The sequence below is a fragment of the Saimiri boliviensis genome, chromosome 7 (assembly GCF_048565385.1).
Source record: "Saimiri boliviensis isolate mSaiBol1 chromosome 7, mSaiBol1.pri, whole genome shotgun sequence".
Taxonomy (NCBI): domain Eukaryota; kingdom Metazoa; phylum Chordata; class Mammalia; order Primates; family Cebidae; genus Saimiri; species Saimiri boliviensis.
Window position 1 is genome coordinate 98651885 of NC_133455.1, and position 10438 is coordinate 98662322.

A 10438-nucleotide genomic window follows, 5' to 3' on the forward strand; every position below is an offset into this window, starting at 1 on the left:
GATGACACAGAAACTATCAGTAGAGGGCGCTCGAGAGACCTTGCAAAAAGAAAAGGGTTTGACTTCCTGTTGTCGCGGCACTGCATCCTGAGGCGCTTGCAGCATGCGCCCCTTGCTAGCATCCAGCTTCTCCTGCGCGCATGACCACCCCAGAGTCCAGCCCAGGCCCCTTCTCCGGCACCAGGTTCCTGCAGGGCGCCGTGGCGGGCTGCTTCCTCTTCCTCCTGTGCCTTTGATGCAGAATGCCTCATGTCAGATGCCTCTGGTGAACAGCTTTCCCTTTCCTGGGCCCCCTGGTATGAGGAATTCCGGTAAGTTCCAGAGGGTCGATTTCTAGAAGTTTCCAGTTATCTGGCACCAGAGAGACTTCTTTGCCATCTGGTGACCCATTGTCATGATCTGTTTGCCCTAGCGTGGCAGGAGTGTGAGCTATACTTTTTCTTGGACGTTCTACTTCGGAGTCTAGAGTAGTAGCTGTTCCTTTTTTTTTTTTTTTTTTTAAAACAGATTCTCGCTTTGTTGCTCAGGCTGGAGTGCAGTGGCCCGTGTTGGCCAGGCTGGTCTTGAACTCCTGACCTCAAGTGATCCAACCGCCTCGGCCTTCCAAAGTGCTGGGATTACAGCAGGGTGTCGTGGCTGTTCTTTTAACCACTATATTTATTAGAATTCTCTCTGCTTCTTACCAATCAATCCCTATTACCCTAATTTCATTTAGTATCATTAAATAATATTTAATAATATTATTTTGAGACAGGGTCGGTTATGTCACCCATTTTATTTAATACTTTATATTATATTTCCTCTTCCAATTACCATTGTGGTCTCTGGCTCTTGATTGTACCTAGACTGATACATGCACTAAAATGTTCTATTTAAAGACAGAAATTCTACTGCCATACCGCCCTGAACGCGCCCGATCTCGTCAGATCTCGGAAGCAAAGCAGGGTCGGGCCTGGTTAGTACCTGGATGGGAGACTGCCTGGGAACACCGGGTGCCGTAGGCTTTCGGCTGCCAGGCGCGGTGGCTCAAGCCTGTAATCCCAGCACTTTGGGAGGCCGAGGCGGGTGGATCACGAGGTCAAGAGATCGAGACCATCCCGGTCAACATGGTGAAACCCCGTCTCTACTAAAAATACAAAAAATTAGCTGGGCATGGTGGCGTGTGCCTGTAATCCCAGTTACTCGGGAGGCTGAGGCAGGAGAATTGCCTGAACCCAGGAGGCGGAGGTTGCGGTGAGCCGAGATCGCGCCATTGCACTCCAGCCTGGGTAACAAGAGCGAAACTCCATCTCAAAAAAAAAAAAAAAAGAAAATGTCTCTCCAGGAGAGTTCAAATAGTTGGGTGAAATTCTGGAAAGCCTCTATATATCAGGGTCATCTGAAAACTTACCAAGATCCCTGTTAACTTGCTTTTAGTCCTGTAGAGAGAAGGGGACCTGGATCCTACTGGGACCAAATTCGCCAGGCGTTTGTTGAAGGGGCAAGAGTGAGACTGGAGTCTAGGGTGAGGATTCTTAGCGGGGGCAAGTGAGAGGCTGAAGCTAGATGGGGAGGTTGGGATGGACCCGGAGGAGCAGGGCCAGAGGGAGTGGGCTTCTCTTCCTTAGTTCCCTGGGCTTGCCCCTTGCTGCCGTTCCTGAGATGGCAAACAGGAGGGCTGGATCAATCCCACACTGTCAGCAAAGGTCTGGATTGCCCTGCAAGGTATAGAAAGCCTGCTTATATGGGGCCTCAGACCATCTGTTCTTAAATCTACAGAAAAGGTCCAACTGCTGGAGGGTAATGAAATGAGTGGTTCCTTCCTGAGGCCAACCCAGTCCTTCCTAATTTGGCCAAACCTTTTTGCAGAGGACCATGAGGCATTTTTCCTCCAGATTCTGAGTGTCAAAGCAGTCCCGGTGGTTCAGGATACACTCCTGAGGAGTATAGAGGAGTATAAGTTGGGTGTGGTGAAGAGAGCTGATTGCCCATTCTGAAAGACAGAGAATAGAGGTGTCCTTCATTTTCCTCCATTCTTTCAGTGACAATTTGGGGCATTAGGGAGAGAGAAAATGAGTTACCCCCTTTTTTCTTCTGTCTTACTCCGAAATCCCACGGACCTTGACAGGTGCCACCCATGGATGCCAGTGTGGCATGCACCTATGATGCAGGGAATGCCTAGAGGATTTATCCACACTCACCTATGCCTCCTGCCTCCTGCCTCTCTAATGCTGGCAACCTTTGGGTTCCCTGAGCCTCATGTATGCCATGGACCATGGCCTCCTTCCATGAGGTGGAGGGTTGAGTTTGCAGGAATTGCTCCTGCGCATTTACATTGTGCCTGTTGCCTGGCTTTGGATCCCTCAGATCTGGTTTTCCTTCCTAGGGCTTCAGCCTGAAGCTTGGAATCAAGTTTGAGACCAAAAAACAAACAAACAAACAAACAAAAAAGTATTCCAGGGGCTGTCTGTATCTGTTTAGATTAGGTCTCAAATGAGCCCCACTGAATTTGTGCTGGGCATAGGAATCCTCTCATTTAGAGAAGGAAAAACAGAATAAACAGCTTAAGGGACTGAAGCGGGAGATCCTGGGGTGAGAACCCCTTGCTCAGTGCAAATGGTTTCCTTTAATCATCGTATCCTTCCCCTGGTTCCGAGAGGGCTGAAATACGTGGCCAGGGGAGGAAAAGTTCCGTTGGAGCGGTGGGTGGGAAGCGACAGCCAGTGGGTGGTACAGGGTTCCAGCGGTTTTCTCCTGCTCCTTGAGGTGGTTGGGTGCGGCTTTTGCATGCTGTGGACAGGCCCACAGGCCTGAGGAGGCTGGAGTAAGGAGAGGAGGTGTCCTGTGGTCAGGGGTGAGGATGGCAACCCTAAGAATAAATGGAAACCACATCGTTCTGAATTGCACCTTTCATGGCTGAGCCACTCACTCATTCTATTTAATATTGCTGCAGTGTGTAGCAAAACCCTTAACATTATAAAGGAAGAGATATGAGCTATTTCAAATTGAGAAAAGAAAAGAAACCAAGTGAAGTCAGGGAGTCTTGGCCGCTGGAGTTCAGTCTTGGGACCTTCCAGCAAAAAATGCCTTTGGTTGCCCCAGGGTTTTACTCCAGTCCCATGTGGCAACTTGACCTCCATGGAGGGACAGAGCAGAAAAGACAGGGTCTTGGAAAAGAGGCAGATCTGACAGTTTCACATTTTTTTTTTTCTCCCTTCTATATGGGAGCTAAGACAGTTTCACATTTTAACTCACCCTGCTTAGATTGTATCCTGGACAAGCCCCAAGATGAAACTGGAGAACCCCCCTCACAGGACATAAAACAGGGGTGAGACTCATCTGTTCGGTCACTGCCACAGCTCAAACCCCTTACAGGAGCCCCTAACACACGTGGATGTGTGTTACAGTGTGTCCTTTTAGCCTTGCCATCCATGGACTACTTGAGTGTTAACCAGCTCAGTGGACTTTCTGCAAGGGCAGAGGGCCAGTGTGACAGTTTTCTATATCCTGAACTCTCATCCAGGATCCTGGAAGAATCAGGTCACACAGGACTTGAAGGATGAATGCAGGGGTTTTATTGAGTGATGGAGGTGGCTCTCGGTGGGATGGATGGGGAGCTGGAAGTGGGGATGGAGTGGGAAGATGATCTTCCCTGGAGTGGCTGTCTAGCTACTCAACTCCTCTCCAACCAGCCTCAGCAGAACTCCTCTTGGCATTCAGATGTTCCTCCTCTTCTCTTTTTCTCTGCCATGTTGTTCTGCTGTTCATCTGCTTGTCTCCTCATCTCCTCATCTGATTCTGGGGTTTGGGTTTATATGGGTACAGTGTTGGGTACCAGCCCCAACCCTGTACGTGGGTGCTCTTAGTCCCAGTGGTGGCGAGGGATTGAGAAAAGGAAATAAAGACAGAGACACAAGAGTAGAAGTTTCAGCATCGGTCCAGGGAACCAACGCGTGGGAACCTCGTTGGCCCCAAGCTCTGGGCTCCAAACGCTTTTATTATGTGCATAATCTCATTGATATTATGGGCCTGGAGGGGAGGGTAAAGGAGTAAGTAAGATAGCTGGGAGGAGAGCACTTCAGATCCTTCTAAGACATGCTAAACTAGTGCTTTGAGTATTTAACAGCACTTGAGATCCTTCTAAGACATGCTAAACTGGCACTCTGAGTTTATCACTGATTGCTATCAGGGTGCAGCTGCATCAGAAGTATAGCGGTTAAGGAGCCACCGGGTCTGACCATACTCAGTCAAGGCGCTTTTATCTCCTGAGCGCTGAGGACATAGAGCAATTAAAATCACTCTAGATTCCAAGAACCTGGGCAGAGCCTGAGGCGTTCTGTGATCTCTGCCCTGCAAGGCTTTTCTCCTCCTTGCTAGCTCCCATCTGCAAAGACCCTCCCGGATCTTGCAGATGGGAGCTGGCAAGGAGGCGAGCCAGAGGTTGATTCTCTCCTCAGAGATCTTTGCACAAGCCCTCTTTAGGAGCCCCTCATGCAGTCTCCATGTTGAGAAGGCATTCTTGGGACCAGAGCAGTATTCCCTGCTCTGCAGCCACCCTGAGGTGTCCCCAGTGTTACTGCTCTCCGAGGGTCTTTACCTTAGGCCTCCTGTTGCCGCTTGATTTCTAATTAACTGCACCAATGATTTAGTTTAGTTTGGTGTATAAACTTCAGTGTACTCTGAGCCAAGCAAGCTTGTAATGATTTAGATTGAACTGACATAGATCTCCCACTGGCTATCTTGACCCACCTATAGGATAGGGGGGAGTTGTAGGGAAGCAAGGAAGGAAGAAAGAGAGGGAGGGATACCAGGAGGAAGAATGTTCAAAGTGACAGAGCAGCTATTGGGAAATTTCTGAGGTGGGTGCCTGCCTGCCTGGTGAGTGTGAGAGGCAGTAAGGAGGCCAGAGTGGCTAGGAGGTGAATTGTAGGTGATGGGATGAGAGAGACAGAGCCCTTCTCTTGCGGCCTTATGTGTCTAGGTCATTGTTAAAACTTGGTTTTTTTTTTTTTACTTTTTGAAAAAAAATTTTTTTTTGTAAAGACGGGGTTTCACAGTGTTAGCCAGGATGGTCTCTATCTCCTGACCTTGCGATCTGCCTGCCTCAGCCTCCCAAAGTGCTGGGATTACAGGTGTGAGCTACCATGCCCAGCTAAAACTTTAGTTTTAACTCTGGGGAGGATGAAAAGCCAGGGGAGACTTTTGAGTGGAGGGTTATATCTATCTTACTTTTAAAAGGATTAGGAGGCAACCGCAGGCAGGGCACGGTGGCTCATGCCTATAATCCCAGGACTTTGGGAAGCCAAGACAGGCACATTGCTTGAGCTCAGGAGTTCAAGACCAGCCTGGGCAACATAGTAAAATTCCATCTATACTAAAAATACACAAATTAGCCAGGCATGGTGGTGCATACCTGTAGTCCCAGCTACTTGAGAGGCTGAAGTGGTAGAATCACTTGAGCCCAGGAGGTTGAGGCTGCAGTGAGCCATGAGTGCACCACTGCACTCCAGCCAGGGTGGCAAAGCAACACCCTGTCTTAAATTTAAAAAAAAAAAAAAAAAAAAAAAAAAAGCAATTGCAGTAATTCTAGTGAGATGGTGTCCTCCACCAAGGTAATTGCAGTAGATTAACTCCATATATCTGAGCATACTTTAAAGACAGAGCCAACAGCTTGTGACTTAGATGTGGAGGTAAAAGAAAAAGAGGAAACAGCCTGGTGCAGTGGCTCATGCCTGTAATCCCAGCATTTTGGGAGGCCTAGGTGGGTGGATCACGAGGTCAAGAGTTCAAGGTCAACCTGGCCAACATAGTGAAACCCTGTCGCTACTAAAAAAAAATACAAAACGAAAAATTAGCCAGGTGGGTGCCTGTAGTCTCAACTACTTGGGAGGCTGAGGCAGGAGAATCGCTTGAACCAGGAGGTGGAGGTTGCAGTGAGCTGAGATTGAGCCATTGCACTCCAGCCTCCGCAACACAGCAAGACTCTGTCTTAAAAAAAAAAAAAAAAAAAGGAAAAGAAAGAAATGAGGATAACTCCAAATTCTTTGACCTGAGCTAATGGAGTTAACATTAACAGAAATGGAGGCTGGGCATGGTGGCTCACACTTGTAATCCCAGCACTTTGGGAGCCTGAGGTGGGAGGATTGCTTGAGTCCAGGAGTTCAAGACCAGTATGGGCAATGTAGGGAGACCCTATCCCTACAAAAATAAAAAAATAAAAATAAATAAATTAGCTGGGTGTGGTGGCACACACCTGTAGTCCCGGCTTCTTGGGAGGCTGAGTTGGGAGGATCACTTGAACCTGGGAGGTTAAGACTGCAGTGACCTATGATGATGTCACTGCATTCCCGCCAGAGCAACAGAGTGAGCCTCTGTTTCAAAACAAAAACAAACAGAAATGGGAAAAGGTGTATAGCTGGTTTGGAAGACCAGGAGTTCAGTTTTAGCCAGATAAGTCTGAGATCTCATTAAACTTCCAAGTGGAAATTATTATTAATTTTTTTTTTCAGAAAGTGATTTATTTAGGCAGAGAGAGGAAAAGGAGGAGAGAAAGAAACAGCTAGCGGCCGGGCGCGGTGGCTCAAGCCTGTAATCCCAGCACTTTGGGAGGCCGAGGCGGGTGGATCACAAGGTCAAGAGATCGAGACCATCCTGGTCAACATGGTGAAACCCCGTCTCTACTAAAAATACAAAAAATTAGCTGGGCATGGTGGCGTGTGCCTGTAATCCCAGCTACTCAGGAGGCTGAGGCAGGAGAATTGCCTGAACCCAGGAGGCGGAGGTTGCGGTGAGCCGAGATCGCGCCATTGCACTCCAGCCTGGGTAACAAGAGCGAAACTCCGTCTCCAAAAAAAAAAAAAAAAAAGAAACAGCTAGCTCTCACACTGAGTGAGAGAATCCAGAAAGATGGAATCCAGGAGAGGAAAGCAGCTTACACCCTGAGTGGAAGGGAATAGAGAGAGAGATGGCGTTTAGGAGAGGAAAAGCAGCTTCCACGAGGGTGGAAGGGGACCCCAGAGGGGGAAAATCCCTATTATTAAATTTTTTAAAGAAAGCACTAGGGCATAATATATTTACTCTTTTAACTTTAAAATTTGTTGGTTATTCCAGGAATATTTCCACCTCCAGAAAAATCACTGATAGAATAAAACAAATTGTTATGCTTATGTTTGTAAAATGAAATTTAAAACCACCTTCTCTGCCAGGTGTGGTGGCTCACACCTGTAATCCCAGCTCTTTGAGAGACCGAAGTGTGTGGATCATGAGGTCAGGGGTTTGAGACCAGTCTGGCCAACATAGTGAAACTTTGTCTCTACTAAAAATACAAAAAAAATAGCTGGGTGTGTTGGTGTGTGCCTGTAATCTCAGCTACTCAGGAGGCTGAGGTAGGAGCATCAGTTGAACCCGGGAGGCAGAGGTTGCAGTGAGCCGAGATTGCACCATTGCACTCCAGCCCAGGCAACAGTGGGAGACTCTGTCTCCAAAAAAAAAAAGAAAGCCACCTTCGTTTAGTTGATAAGGCAGTACTATAACTTTTGTTGTTGGTGTTTTGAGACAGAGTCTCACTGTGCAGTGTCACAATCTCTGCTCACTGCAACCTCCGCCTCTCAGGTTCAAGTGATTCTCTTGCCTCAGCCTCCTGAGTGGTTGGTACTACAGGCATGTGCCACCATGCCTGTAATTTTTGTACTTTTAGTAGAGACGGGGTTTCGTCATGTTGGCCAGGCTGATCTCGAACTCTGGACTTCAGGTGAGTTGGCCTCCCAGAGTGCTGGGATTACAGGTGTGAGCCACTGCGCCCGGCCAGTAATATAATTGAGTACTTTTTGAGAGAAGGAGCATAGCATAGAGATTTAGCGTATTGATTTTAGAGCAAGTTTGCTTGGCTTTATTTTTTTTTTATTTTTTATTTTGAGATGGAGTTTCGCTCTTGTTACCCAGGCTGGAGTGCAATGGCGCGATCTCGGCTCACCGCAACCTCCGCCTCCTGGGTTCAGGCAATTCTCCTGCCTCAGCCTCCTGACTAGCTGGGATTACAGGCACGCGCCACCATGCCCAGCTAATTTTTTTTTTTTTTTTTGAGACGGAGTTTCGCTCTTGTTACCCAGGCTGGAGTGCAATGGTGCGATCTCGGCTCACCGCAACCTCCGCCTCCTGGGTTCAGGCAATTCTCCTGCCTCAGCCTCCTAAGTAGCTGGGATTACAGGCACGCACCACCATGCCCAGCTATTTTTTTTGTATTTTTAGTAGAGACGGGGTTTCACTATGTTGACCGGGATGGTCTCGATCTCTTGACCTCGCGATCAACCCGCCTCGGCCTCCCAAAGTGCTGGGATTACAGGCGTGAGCCACCGCGCCCGGCCTTTTTTTTTTTTTTTTTTTTTGATAACGGAGTTTCGCTTTTGTTACCCAGGCTGGAGTGCAATGGCGTGATCTCGGCTCACCGCAACCTCCGCCTCCTGGGTTCAGGCAATTCTCCTGCCTCAGCCTCCTGAGCAGTTGGGATTACAGGCACACACCACCATGCCCAGCTAATTTTTTGTATTTTTAGTAGAGACGGGGTTTCACTGTGTTGACCAGGATGGTCTCGATCTCTTGACCTCGTGATCCACCCGCCTCGGCCTCCCAAAGTGCTGGGATTACAGGCTTGAGCCACCGTGCCTGGCCTTTTTTTTTTTTTTTAATAGAGACGGGGTTTCACCATCTTGGCCAGGCTGGTCTGGAACTCCTGACGTCGTGATCCACTCGCCTCGGCCTCCCAAAGTGCTGGGATTACAGGTGTGAGCCACCATGCCCAGCCAAAATTTGGATCTTATAAACACAGTGTTTTAAAAATTGACAATGGCTTAAGCCCATTCTCTAGACCAGGTGTACCCAAACTAAGGCCTGCGGGCCACATGCGGCCCCCTGAGGCCATTTATCCGGCCCCCCGCCGCACTTCAGGAAGGGGCACTTCTTTCATTGGTGGTCAGTGAGAGGAGCACAGTATGTGGCGGCCCTCCAACGGTCTGAGGGACAGTGAACTGGCCCCCTGTGTAAAAAGTTTGGGGATGCCTGCAGACTGAGGGCTCAGTCTGACTGTAGCTGTTCACATTGTTAAAGTAACAGTGCTTATTAAACTATTTTCCAAGGAGGTTTTCACCTTCTTTACATATATAGTCTTTTCTTTTCTTTTTCTTTCTGAGAATAGAGTCTCACTCTGTTGTCCAGGCTGGAGTGCAGTGGCGGGATCTCAGCTCATTGCAGCCTCCGCCTCCTGGGTTCAAGCAGTTCTCCTGCCTCAGCATTCCAAGTAGCTAGGATTACAGGCTTGTGCCACCACACTTGACTAATTCTGTATTTTTAGTAGAGATGGGGTTTCACTATGTTTGTCAGGCTGGTCTTGAACTTCTGGGCATCCACCTGCCTCAGCCTCCCGGTGTTGAGATTACATGCATGAGCTACTGTACCTGGCCTGAATCTTTATGTGTCCTGCTTGGCTGTCTCAGTATTCTGCCCTTGGAAATATTGAAAGGAGGTTTTCAAGCTTTAGATTCTTTTGAAAGGATAATTTCCACATTGACAATAGACAGCGTGTTGCATAGGAACACTTTCACTTGTTGTAGTTTGGGTGGGACTACTTATTTTGAAGAATGGAGGACTATGACAGAGACCTAGCCAATCAGGGCTTTTCTTGGAACTTTTGCTGGGACGACTGGGAAAGGAGTTTTCTTTGTTGGGATTTCTAGCTTTAGATATAATGGTGGTCATCTCTGCCAACATATGAAGAGGAGATTGAGGCAGGAGAATCGCTCAAACCTGGAAGGTGGAGGTTGCAGTCAGCCGAGATCGCACCACTGCACTCCAGCCTGGGCGACAGAGCGAGACTCTGTCTCAAAAAATAGTAAATAAATTAAGTTTAAAAAAAATTTTTTGCCGGGCACGGTGGCTCAAGCCTGTAATCCCAGCACTTTGGGAGGCTGAGGCGGGTGGATCACGAGGTCAAGAGATCGAGACCATCCTGGTCAACATGGTGAAACCCCGTCTCTACTAAAGGTACAAAAAAATTAGCTGGGCATGGTGGCACGTGCCTGTAATCCCAGCTACTCAGGAGGCTGAGGCAGGAGAATCCCTTGAACCCAGGAGGCGGAGGTTGCGGTGAGCCGAGATCGCGCCATTGCACTCCAGCCTGGGTAACAAGAGCGAAACTCCGTCTCAAAAAAAAAAAAAAATTTTAAAAAGCCTGTTGTGGTATTTGGCTAATTAATGGCCAAACAGACAGCTGAATAATGCATGCAATCATTCTGTCTGGTTTGTTGAGATCTAGAAGATTCTATTCTTTGCTGGTGGGTAGTTAACACTTTCATTGTGTTTGTGGTTTTCAAAGTGGAAAAACGAAAAGGTTTATAATGAACTTTTCTTTTTTTTTTAAGGCTATAGATTCACATTTCATTCCTTTATAATGAACTTTTTAAATAAA

At 47.9% G+C, this 10438-nt stretch overlaps 1 non-coding gene across 1 annotated transcript; it reads left to right on the forward strand.

Annotated features, from left to right (window-relative positions):
• Positions 1-885: 885 nt before the first annotated feature.
• On the forward strand, positions 886-1004 carry LOC120365197 (5S ribosomal RNA). Its single transcript, XR_005580205.1, has one exon. It is a non-coding gene; the product is annotated as a 5S ribosomal RNA (ribosomal RNA).
• The last annotated feature ends 9434 nt before the right edge of the window (positions 1005-10438 follow it).